The sequence below is a fragment of the Octodon degus genome, unplaced genomic scaffold (assembly GCF_000260255.1).
Source record: "Octodon degus isolate 3935 unplaced genomic scaffold, OctDeg1.0 scaffold00244, whole genome shotgun sequence".
Taxonomy (NCBI): Eukaryota; Metazoa; Chordata; class Mammalia; order Rodentia; family Octodontidae; genus Octodon; species Octodon degus.
Window position 1 is genome coordinate 2,238,694 of NW_004524820.1, and position 12,158 is coordinate 2,250,851.

The 12,158-nt window shown below is 40.8% G+C and overlaps 1 pseudogene across 1 annotated transcript; it reads left to right on the forward strand.

The window, feature by feature from the left end:
* Positions 1-9,603: 9,603 nt before the first annotated feature.
* On the forward strand, positions 9,604-12,144 carry LOC101586219 (annotated as a pseudogene). The gene has a single exon (XR_192874.2). The product of XR_192874.2 is annotated as a moesin pseudogene (transcript).
* The last annotated feature ends 14 nt before the right edge of the window (positions 12,145-12,158 follow it).

Below are 12,158 nucleotides of genomic sequence, written 5' to 3' on the forward strand. Positions count from 1 at the left end.
TGTCCATTAGGAAAGGGGAAAATATCTTGTTCTGTAATTCCTTGTTTTAAAGAGGGAGAAAAATAAAGCAAGATAGGATTTATTATCTAGCACGCATGTGCAGGAGCATTATAATGGTTGCCAAGCAACCTAAAGGAGCCATATCATAGGAAAGAGGGGGGCAAATGAATGAACAGATGCATGGGATTAGATACAGGAAGGGTGGAGCAGAGGCTGCCCCGGAGTGAGCCCACCTTGGCTCATCACTTCTTCATGGCAATTGGCTTTTATTCAGGTGCACTTCTTGGAATATCTTCTTTTGATTTTGTGTGGGATTTTTATTGTTCTACCTTTTTGGCTTATTATTTGACTAAAATACACAATAAAGAAAAGGTGTGAAGTGTTTGTAAAATTATCATTCTTTTGCTGTTGTCAAATACATTTCTTGCAAGATGATGTATAAAGAAGCACAAAGTAGAGAAACAAGAATTCTTCTGTGTTTCTTATAACATCACCCAAAGCAAACATCCATTCAAGACAGTATTTTGCAAGAAGTAGTCTCAAAACGTATGCTCACTTCAAACTGATAGCTTAGCAAGCCATACTCCATTCCTATTATATTAAAATCCTATTATGCATATAATTTTAAATGTGTCTGTGGAGCTATAATTGATGTGAAAATGCACATATGTGTGTATGCATTACAGGAACTAATAGATTAATAATAAAGCATCATTTCTTGTCACAGTATCAATGGTTAGGATGAGCACTATAGCTCTTTCTTGAGAGAAATGAAGATGAATACCTAGGGTCTACCCAAAACAATTTAAGTGACAGACTTACAAGCAACACCTCTAAAAGATTTAAAAAAAAAGAAAGAAAGAAAAAAGAAAACTATCTAGGACCCAAGGAGATACCTCAGCAGTCCAAGTGCCTGCCTGGAAAGCACCAGGACCGGGGCTGAGCCAGCCTCGCACTGAGCCAGCCACTGAATGCCACCATGGTCTTGGTGCTACATGCCTATAGTCCCAGTGCTGGAGAATATAAGCCAGGAGGATTGCTATGAGTTTGAGCTGCGTGGTGAGACCCTGTACTAAATAAATAAAAGGTTTTATAAAAAAGCACCAACTCTTGCATAATATTATACAATCCTCTTTCTACATGTGAAGTATGAAATGCTATGCATTTTATAGTAAATATCCCCAGATAATCCAGTCATGCAGTAGAGGTAAGCCTCAATGTTAAATTCTAGAAGGCAACCTGCCATCAGCACATCTTGGAAATGTAGTCCAGTTTCTGACCCCAGATCGAAAAAATTAAAAACTATTTTGAATCTGTGAACTATATATGAAAGGAGGAAACCAACAAATTAATCAATGCTTGAAGTATGACTACTGAGTGGAGAATATTCAACTGGTAAATGCCCACTCTCCTGGTACCCAACAATGGAAGACAGGAGTCATTGTTCCTCAGAACTGGCCCCACTCAGCAGGTATGTGACAGCAGAACACACCATCTTAGTACTTAGCTGATTCCTGCCTCACAGCAGCAAGATGTAGATTGGGACAGATCAGCACTTGGGGATTTTTCCTTTTGGACTGTGTGATGGAATTGTAGCTCTGTAGTTTTTCCCAAGAAATGGCATGTGGAGTTGCATTTTAATCACAGATTGACATTAAGCTACTGGGGACTTCTTTGTGTCTACTAATATATATTCCACCTCTCTTGCCTTAATGAGATCACCTTGGACTCACTGGCACTGATGCAAACATCTAGATCTGAGTGCTGAAAAGAGGCTGGAGTACAAATAGTACATAATTCATTACCCTGGGAAGTGCATGTTCAGTGCAACGTAGCGCAAGTTGCTCTCGAGTATTTCTGAGGCAGGACGAGTGCACCACAGTCATGGTGGAGTGACTGCCTGCGTTAACCTGATTCCACTTGTTCATTACTAAAGCCAGCAAACCCTCTGCTGTGCTATTGTGTCCACTTATACTCCCCAGACACATCTTTGCAGGTACAGGAATAAGCCTTTTATTCTGTAATCTATGAGACGACAAAAACCTGTGTGAGTGAAAAAGGCAGACCCTGGACATTCTAAAAAATATATATTTTCTGAACTAATTCATGAGGTCTCAATAATCTGGTAAATTTGTATGTGAAAATAACAAACTCTATTTTCACACCCTACTTTCCCTTAGCCCATTCACTCTTGTCAATAACCAAAAGATGGCAGCATTTTACCCATCATTCATTAGTGACAACTTTGGTGGAGCTAGGTTTTCATTACTACTTTCATGTGCTTTGTTATTTCCTCTTGGCATTAAATGTGGATTGATAGCACTGTGACATTTTTTAACAGCAGCAGCAATGACAACAAAAAAGAAAGCAATTCCAAAAAGCTTAGAAGATTAATTATACAAATTATAGCGAAAAGCATCAGAATTCCTCTTTGGTGCGAAAATATACACAGTCTAAATGCAGCCACTCCACAGAATAATCAAGTTCTGCAAGTGGTATCAGAAGCCAGACACACTATCCTCCTGCCACTAGACGCTCCTGGCTCTGGGCCAGAGAAAGGAGAACAGTCTCTTGGGCCTCAGATGTGACACAGTGTGGGAGAGCGGTAGAAGAGGGTGTGGATGAACACGTCTGGTAAAGTTCCACCAGGCCAGCCTTGCTCTGCATTTCTTTCCAAAGCCCGCCCCAATAACAAGGTCAAAGCACACTGTCTAAAAGAGGGCTCTCCAATTCCCTTTACTCCTAGCATTTGGAAAGAGAATTGATTCTTATCCACTAGAAGTTGGATAAGAATGGACCTTCTTTCTCAAGATGTCTTTCAAATCTCACTCTAGGCAGCTGTTTTGGTCATTTGATTCTCCTTAAGATGAACCCCCTTAAAAAAAAATTCCTCATTTTGAGAAGCTAAAGGTCATAGCTTTGCCATAGTGGCATGTAAGAGGAATTTAATCCTATTTTCTTGAATGTTCTGTACAAACGAAGTTGACATTTGAAAGCAATAAATCTCATCAGCTTCTGTTGTCTCTACATAGTCTGTAGGCTACTTAACTCAGCTGATAATGTTGTTGATTAGCATTATTGAGACATATTAACTGACCTTATTCTCTCCTAAACACCAAGATTCCCAATTTTCTTGAAACAAAGGAAAAACTTCTCTCTTATAAACAGAAGTTTATGTTTAGATATGATTAAAAGAATGCAAGCATAATGTTCAGAAGCCTCTAGTATTTGTTTAAAAAGAAACTATTTTGATATCAATTTTGATTTTGAACACATTTGTAAATCTACTCAGAGAATGTTTTTCTTTCAGGCAGTACTAAAATTACTGTGCACTCTCATCTTTTCCTAGGACTCTGGGTCACTACACAGGTGTGGACAAGATAAACGTTAATTTCATTTCAATATATCTGGCACCACTAACTAGTTAAATATTGACTTCTTATAGAATTGAAAACATAGACTGAGTTTGTAAATATAATCACCATGTGTGTATTGCTTATGTAGATCAAACATATTCTATTGAAAATAGGTAGAACTGAGGTAAAGATAATCCTAAAACTCTTGGGCTGGGTTTGTGGCTCAGCCTAGTGAAAAACAAATGTAAGAAACTCTATGAAGGAATTCATCAGGTAATTGTAATTCCATTTCAAAAGTGTCTAGTCTCAAAGTATAGAGAATTCATATATAAACTTCCATCAGATATATACAGAATTACTAGGAGAGCACAGGGAGCTGTTCAAAGTTGGCCAAGTCAGGTAGTGGTCTGGTCACTTGTTGGCATCCCCCAGTTGTGCAGCCTCAGTAAAGTACTCTGCCTTTCTGTGGCCTGGCCTCTTCACTTGTGAAACAGTGACCCAATAGCTACTCCACAGGCCTCTGCGAGGACCAGCGATATGAAGGGTAAATAATTAAGATGAAGACCTATATTAATATTTATTGGAATATATGGTTGATTATTAAATGTATAAGTGCTAAAAATCAACACGGTACAAACTGCAAATGTGTATACTTCTACACTTCTATAGTGTCCAGGAATAGAGCTTAATATAACTCTTGTTCATTTTTCTTCAAGAGAGCACCTTTACTTCTCAAAAATATCTTTGTGGACCTGCCTTCCTTCCCCAATCCCACTTGCTTTCTTCAATTAGTAAGCTCACTATTGACTTGTAATGACTTGTTTATTTATTCCTCCAAAAGCTTTCTGGCTTAGTATTGTGCACAAAGCTCTACTCTGTGTGTTGTGGATAGAAAAGCACAAAAGTAACATAGATTTCTGCATTTAAGACTATATTTAAGATGACACAAACTCAGATAACAATGATCCAAAGCACTTGGAGGTAGGAAAAATGCAGGGGAATTTTTCTGTGAATGCCCTTCCCATCACTCCAAAGTATACGCTTCCAGTGACTGTCTCCCTGCCAAGGGTTTACCTTTATTGACACATTTGCTTCCATTAAATTGTATTCCCAGCCACATTGATTATACTGTTACTCCACATCTAATTCATCCAAAGTGTCCCAAAACACCATCAAGCTTATCTTGAATATGTTCATTTCTTACGACCCTTTCTGAAATTCTGTCATCCTTTTGTCTTCATGAGTTACTGTGTAAGTCTTGCAATCAGTATCTAGATGACACGCTTGGCTCCTTACAACCTACTCTTTCCACAATTCATTGTATCTCCAACTGCAATCTTTTCATTTATTCAAATGCGCTGAAAAAGTTCTAGCTTTATGTTCTTCATCACAAGTCTTCACCACGTCTACAATGCTCTTCCTGTACACGTCATGTCCTTCATCTACATTACTCCATTTATCAAGTTAAACATCACTATTTTCCTAGCTGTACCATGCAATATATCTCTATCATAGCACCCTACTGTAATTATTGGCAAAAACTAGTTATGACTACTTAGGTTCTTGTTGATGCATTTAGAATGTTTATTATCTTCCTAACTAGAATATGAACTCTTTGAGGCTAGACTTGTCTTATTTATTGTTACATTTTCAGAGCTAGAGCAGTGCCTGAGAGCATATAATAGATGCTTAATAAATATTATGAAAATAACAAGGAGTTGATGATAATTATGCCTTTGTTTTCAATAGTAATACTGATAGCCTGAAGTTATGGATCATAGTTCATTCATCTTTGATTCACCAGTGTCGAACATATAATAAAGGTTCAGATAAAGGCTAGCTGTTTTGAATTAAATAAATCAAGTAATGATTTCTTGCCAGAGTGACTCTGAAAGACATCACAGAGAAGGCATTAGAGCTGAACCTGAGAGGCTGACACAAAATTATGGTAGTTGATTTCAAGCAGTTGAATATCATGTAATAAAAGTTTGAAGTGGGAAACTATAATGAGTTTTTAAAGATAACACTATACACTTTGTCGGATAATGTGGGATATGTGTAAGAGGATCATATAAGTTACTAAAGGCAGGAAGATCAGGAGCAGGACTGACCATCAAAGGCAAACAAGGGATATAATGTATGTCTATATTTACTATGCAAAGCAGAGCAGTAGATTCACAGTTGTGTTTTATTATTTTTTTTTTAAGATTACATGGCAGCTTTGTAGGCCTAAATGGGGTTCAGGGATAATGAAACAAGTTAGAAGCTAACATAATATTTTGGAATAGTTTAACCAAAGTGAAATTGGGGTGTGCCAAAATGTAAAATTAAAGTATGAATTCAAGAAAAAGAAGCATTGTTATGAATCATTCAAAATTAATCTATTAGGCCCCACCAACAGGTGAGGGAAAGAATGAGGATGGATCAAGAAAAACGTGAAGTGAAATAAATCAGACACACAAGCTTAAATACCTCCTTGGTGACTCTCACATGACACATTCAAAGGATAAATACATTGAATGAAGGACAAAATAACAGATAGATGATTGAAAACAGAGATAAATGGGAAGGGGTCTGAATGATAAAAGAGGAGGGAGAGAAGGAAGAGAAAGCACACATAAAATAATTAGATGTGCTATATACATGTACTAGCTTTCCATGATTAATGTAGTTATTATTTTACAATTTAGATATATTAAATTAGATAAAACACATTTCAAATTTAACTTTGCCTACTATTGTAGACTGGCTTGAATCCTTCTCAAAAACCATATGTTGAAGCCCCAACTTCCAATGAGATCACATTTTTAAAATAATTTTATTGAGAAACAAATAGCAATGGGACAGTTTCAAATCCAATTAGTAGGACAGTTTCAATAATTAATATATTGCATATTGTTGTCTTCTTAGTGATTATTCATAGTGCAAGATTCAGACATGATATCCTGTCCACAAACACTATTACTACAAATCTTTCTATTCACTGAATTAAGAGAAAGTAGCTATGTATCTATCCTATTTTGAATATACAGATACAAAATGGTTCTGCATTTGTATCTCATTTTTTTGTTTAGTTTTGTCAGAGATGGGTATTCCATCGTCATTTAAATATTGTAGGTGCATGAATTCAGCAAAATATTCAATATAGTCCAGTAGTCCGTAATAGTAGTGGGTTATCCGTAGGACTGGCAATGTCAGAAGTTGTTGACTTGAGCCTTTCACGGCTCAGCATATTAATTGGCTTTACTTTTTATACTTCGTTTTTATGCTTTTCTGCTGGATGGTTAAGACCACATTTTGAGGCAGCATAAGAGATAATTAAGGTTAAGTGTGGTTGTTAAATAGACCTTTGTCCAATAGAGCTACAGTCTCCACAAGGAGAGGAGGAAAACAAGTGCAGCCTGTGTGTGCAGAAAAGGTTGGGTGAGGATCAGAGAGGTGAGTCCAACTCAGCAGGGTGGCAGAGGCTTCCAGGGAGCCAATCTCTCTTTCCTTTTCCTTTGGAGTTCCAGTCTCCACAACTGGAAGAAAATGCAATTTTGTTACAAAAGCCACTCAGTCAGTGGCATTTTTTTTAGGGGAGACCTAGCCAGCCCTATAAGCCTCATAAAGTCAGATTAATATGTTTTTTTAAAGTGTGACTATTTTTAACTTTATAGTAACCTATATAATTTGGATTTGTGGCTTGATATTATTTCTGTGGAACAATATCACTTTTAACCCATGGAGGATAGGAGGAAGGACAGTTTTATAAAGTTCTTGGTGACTTCATGGATGACAGCATGCTATTCAGAGTAGCAGATGATTAATGCTGATTCCAATCCAGGAGAGCCTTGTTTCTCTCTAATCCAGTAAATTCTAGTTAATTTCCTACACCATCTCTCTAATAGTGCTATGCCCCAAAGCATTAATAATATCTTCCTAAAAGTAACCATGAGGGAATGTATTTGGAATATAGTTTTGGGTTGAGTTCAATAACAGTTTTATCCCCAGTCTGCAGGGGTAAATTAAGAAACACAGGACTGTGGGAAGTGTCTCATGGGAGCTTTGAGGGATCTGGAAGCAAGTGGATAACCAAAGAGGAAGGATGGTTGTGGAAGGCTACAGAAGAAGAATTAAAAGAATTTGACTTAGCTCATATTTCACAGGGTATTTAAAAGATAAAATTAATTACTATTAATATAATGCCTAGAGACCTGGTGGGCTAGCACCACCTCTCTACCCCCAGCCATCCCTCAGGAGTTACACTGAGCCTGCCCACCCCTCCTTGCTCTGGGGACCACCAGGGAGACCTGACTGCCACAGGGACCTGCAGGTACCTTGAAGGCCCTGTGCTGCACTGACCCACCATTGAGAGAACCTTGTGGGACTTTTGCCTTCACTCATCATCACTGGATCCTCATCTCCTCAGTGAGGTGGAGGCCACATTGAACCACTCAAGATGGGAGCTTTGGTGAGCCTCCCCTCCCCTCCCACTCTGCTCAGAACCTGCACCCTGCCCACCTACCATTGCTGCAGAGTCAGGAAGAATACTGGGAGACTCTAAAGATGACAAGAGGAAAGAACATGGGGCAGTCTTGCACATCTGGCCCAACAAAAACAACTCCAGGAGATGAGATTATGGAAGAACTTGAAGGTCACACACCCGAGATTTCTGGAATGATGGCAACTGAAGTGAAGAGACAGCTCCATCAGGCTATGGAGAAGGTCAAATCAGAAATGATCTCTCAGGTAAAAAAGGAAATGACAGCAATCATGAAAGAATTGCTTGACACGTCTATGGAGGACATAGGGAAATGCAAGGGAGTGGGAAAATGATAGGGTCATTGAACAAACAATACAGGAAAGAACTAGAGTACACAAGATATATTCAGGCAGACATCCAAGACATTGAGAATCCCATTGAAAGCTGGCAAAATCACTTGAATGAGACAGAAGTTACAATTTTGGACCTTGAAGACAGTATTGCAGCTAGTGAACATGAAAGGAAGCATCTCTTAAAGAGTAACTAGCACAGGATATAATGATACAACAGCTGCAAGATGAGCAAAGAAAAAGAATATGACTAATGGGTATTGGGCCAGGGAGATATCTCAGTAGAATAAGCACTTGCCTGGCAAGCACAAGGTCCTGAGTTCAATCTCTGGTACCTAAGGGGAAAAAAAAGATTAATAGATATCAATGAAACAACTGGAGTTAACATAAAAGAAGTAAAAGGAGTGTCTGCAGTAGTGGCAGAAAATTTCCCAAGATGGGGAAAGTGATGTGTGGATGAGTGGAGCGTGTGGAACTACAGCTAACCATAATTGGGGTGCAACTTCACCCAGTACATAATACTCAGGATCCCAGAGATTGAGCAGGAGAACAGAATATTAAAAGCTGCTGGAGAGAAAAGACAGATTGCTTGTGATGAAATGCCCATCAGAGTCCTTGCAGATTTCTCGGCGCAGACCATCAAATCCAGAGGAGCTTGGAGTAAGATGTTCAGGGTCCTGAGGGAGAACAGCTTCCAATGTAGAATGGTGTGTCCTGCAAGGCTATCTATAGGATTTAATCAAGGGATTAGATGCTTTCATGATGGGGATCAACTGAGGAAGTTTGTCACAGCCAGGCCAATCCTGCAAGGAGTACTGATGAATGTTTCGGAGGGAGAGAGGGACACCCACAAGTTCAAGAATGACAGGGGGCATCCACCAAGCAGAGAAGATCATTGGGCAGGGGGGAGAAGAGGGGATATTCTGAATTGTACCCCAGATGTCAAAAACATTGATCTTTGATGTCTTTCACATACAGGATACACAGTAACTTTTAATGGATTTACAATGCAGTGCCACTTTGCCATTTGGCTATCTGATTTTGCTTCTTGTGGTTTCAGCTCTGTTGTTAGGTTATAAAGAAAACTATCTGTCTATAAGTCATCCAGAATGGTGTACACCTATGTCTCAGTGCACTGGGATGCTGAGGCAGGACAAGCATGACCATAAGTTCAGCTGGGCGATTTAGCAAGATTCTGTCTCTAAATAAAATGTAAAACTGTGTTGAGGATGTAGGTCAGTGCCAAAGCACTGGCTTTAGTTCTTAATACTACAAAAGAAAAAAAAATTCTTGGGCTTTTTCCTGGGTGGGGTTTGTGAAGTCATGGCCCATTAGCAGGAAGCAGAGCAGTAGCCCAGATGCTGGAGAGGAACCCAATCCGAGCCCCCCCTTGGTCCCCGGAGTTCCAGCCTTGCGTACTGTGTTCTCAGGTCTGCCCGACAGTTCCCATCCAAACTTCGCCAACTCGTTTCCTTTGCCACCACCATGCCAAAGACGATCAATGTGCGGGTAACCACCATAGATGCAGAGCTGGAGTTTGCTATCCAGCCCAATACCACCGGCAAGCAGCTGTTTGATCAGGTGGTGAAAACTATTGGCCTGAGAGAAGTTTGGTTCTTTGGTCTGCAGTACCAGGACACCAAGGGTTTCTCCACTTGGCTGAAACTCAATAAGAAGGTAACTGCACAGGATGTACGAAAGGAAAGCCCTCTGCTCTTTAAATTCCGGGCCAAGTTCTACCCTGAAGATGTATCTGAAGAATTAATCCAGGATATCACCCAGCGCCTGTTCTTTCTGCAAGTGAAGGAAGGTATTCTCAATGATGACATTTACTGCCCACCTGAAACTGCTGTGCTCTTGGCTTCTTATGCTGTCCAGTCCAAGTATGGTGACTTCAACAAGGAGGTGCACAAGTCTGGCTACCTGGCTGGAGACAAGTTGCTGCCTCAAAGAGTCCTGGAGCAACACAAACTCAACAAGGATCAGTGGGAGGAATGGATTCAAGTCTGGCATGAAGAACATCGTGGCATGCTCAGAGAGGATGCTGTCCTGGAATATCTAAAGATTGCTCAAGATCTGGAGATGTATGGTGTGAATTACTTCAGCATCAAGAACAAGAAAGGCTCAGAATTGTGGCTAGGGGTAGATGCCCTAGGTCTCAACATCTATGAACAGATTGACAGACTGACACCCAAAATTGGCTTTCCCTGGAGTGAAATCAGGAACATCTCTTTCAATGACAAGAAATTTGTCATCAAGCCTATTGACAAAAAAGCCCCGGACTTTGTCTTTTATGCTCCTCGACTGAGGATTAACAAGCGGATTTTAGCCCTGTGCATGGGGAACCATGAGCTATATATGCGCCGCCGCAAGCCTGACACCATTGAAGTGCAACAGATGAAGGCACAGGCCCGGGAGGAGAAGCACCAGAAGCAGATGGAGCGTGCCTTGCTGGAAAATGAGTAGAAGAAGCGTGAGATGGCAGAAAAGGAGAAGGAGAAGATTGAACGGGAGAAAGAAGAACTGATGGAGAAGCTGAAGCAGATTGAAGAACAGACTAAGAAGGCTCAACAAGAACTGGAAGAACAGACACGCAGAGCCCTGGAACTTGAGCAGGAACGGAAGAATGCCCAGAGTGAGGCTGAAAAGCTGGCCAAGGAGCGCCAGGAAGCTGAAGAGGCTAAGGAGGCTTTGCTGCAGGCCTCCCGGGACCAAAAGAAGACCCAAGAACAACTGGCTTCAGAAATGGCAGAGCTGACAGCTCGGATCTCTCAGCTAGAGATGGCTCGACAGAAGGAGAGTGAGGCTGTCGAGTGGCAACAAAAGGCACAGATGGTACAGGAAGACTTGGAGAAGACCCGTGCTGAGTTGAAGACTGCCATGAATACACCTCATGTGGCAGAGCCTGCAGAAAATGAACAGGATGAACAAGATGACAATGGGGCAGAGGCCAGTGCTGACCTGCGGGCTGATGCAATGGCCAAGGACCGCAGTGAGGAGGAACGTACCACTGAAGCAGAGAAGAATGAGCGAGTGCAGAAGCACCTGAAGGCCCTCACTTCAGAGCTGGCCAATGCCCGTGATGAGTCCAAGAAGACTGCCAATGACATGATCCATGCTGAGAACATGCGACAGGGCCGAGATAAATACAAGACCCTGCGTCAGATCCGGCAGGGCAACACCAAGCAGTGCATTGATGAATTTGAATCCATGTAGTCATGTAATGGACACCCAGCCTCTAGGGACCCCTCCTTTATTCTTCCTTCTATTCTTGATACCTTTGTATAACTCACACTGTGCTGGAGCCACTAACTAGAGCAGCTCTGGAGTCATGCCAAGCATTCAGTGCAGCCATGGGACCAAACCTAGCCCATCAGCCCTGCTCAATTCCTTGGGCAGACAAACAGCCCACTGTGGTGCCAATGAGATCCCCTTCTCCCTCCCTAACTCATTTAATCTAGCTTGCTAGAATAGACCATTTCCCCAGCTCTGAGGCACTTTCCCTTTGATTAGGCAAGAACTTCCATACGTAACTGTTACCCATGAGAGAGAAATGTAGAGTAGATTGAGTATCCCTACTCACGTATACCATCATTGCCTTCCTCTTCCATGTCATGTGCTTTTTAATTTTTTTTTTCAGGGTTGGATTATAGGGTTTAAAAAAAGAGGTAGGGCCCTGATAGGGTCACCTGACCTAAAATTTAGCCTCCCAGAGCCCATCCATTTTTGAGGCTTTCTAATGCTTGGAGAGTAAGATTCAGTCATTATTGTTTCTATCTCCCAGATTTGGGCTGTTAGAAACTCAGTAATACACCTTTTCTCTTAGTTTAGGAACTCAGTTTCTCCTTAGTGTAGGATAGAAAGATAGTGCCTTCAAGGGGCTTTATAGCCTACAAGGCCATTGGTCTTTTTGTCCAGGTAAGAATGGGTAGAAGACCCTGCCCCAATGCCTTATGGAGCCTAAGCTTCAATCAAGTGACCTCTGAA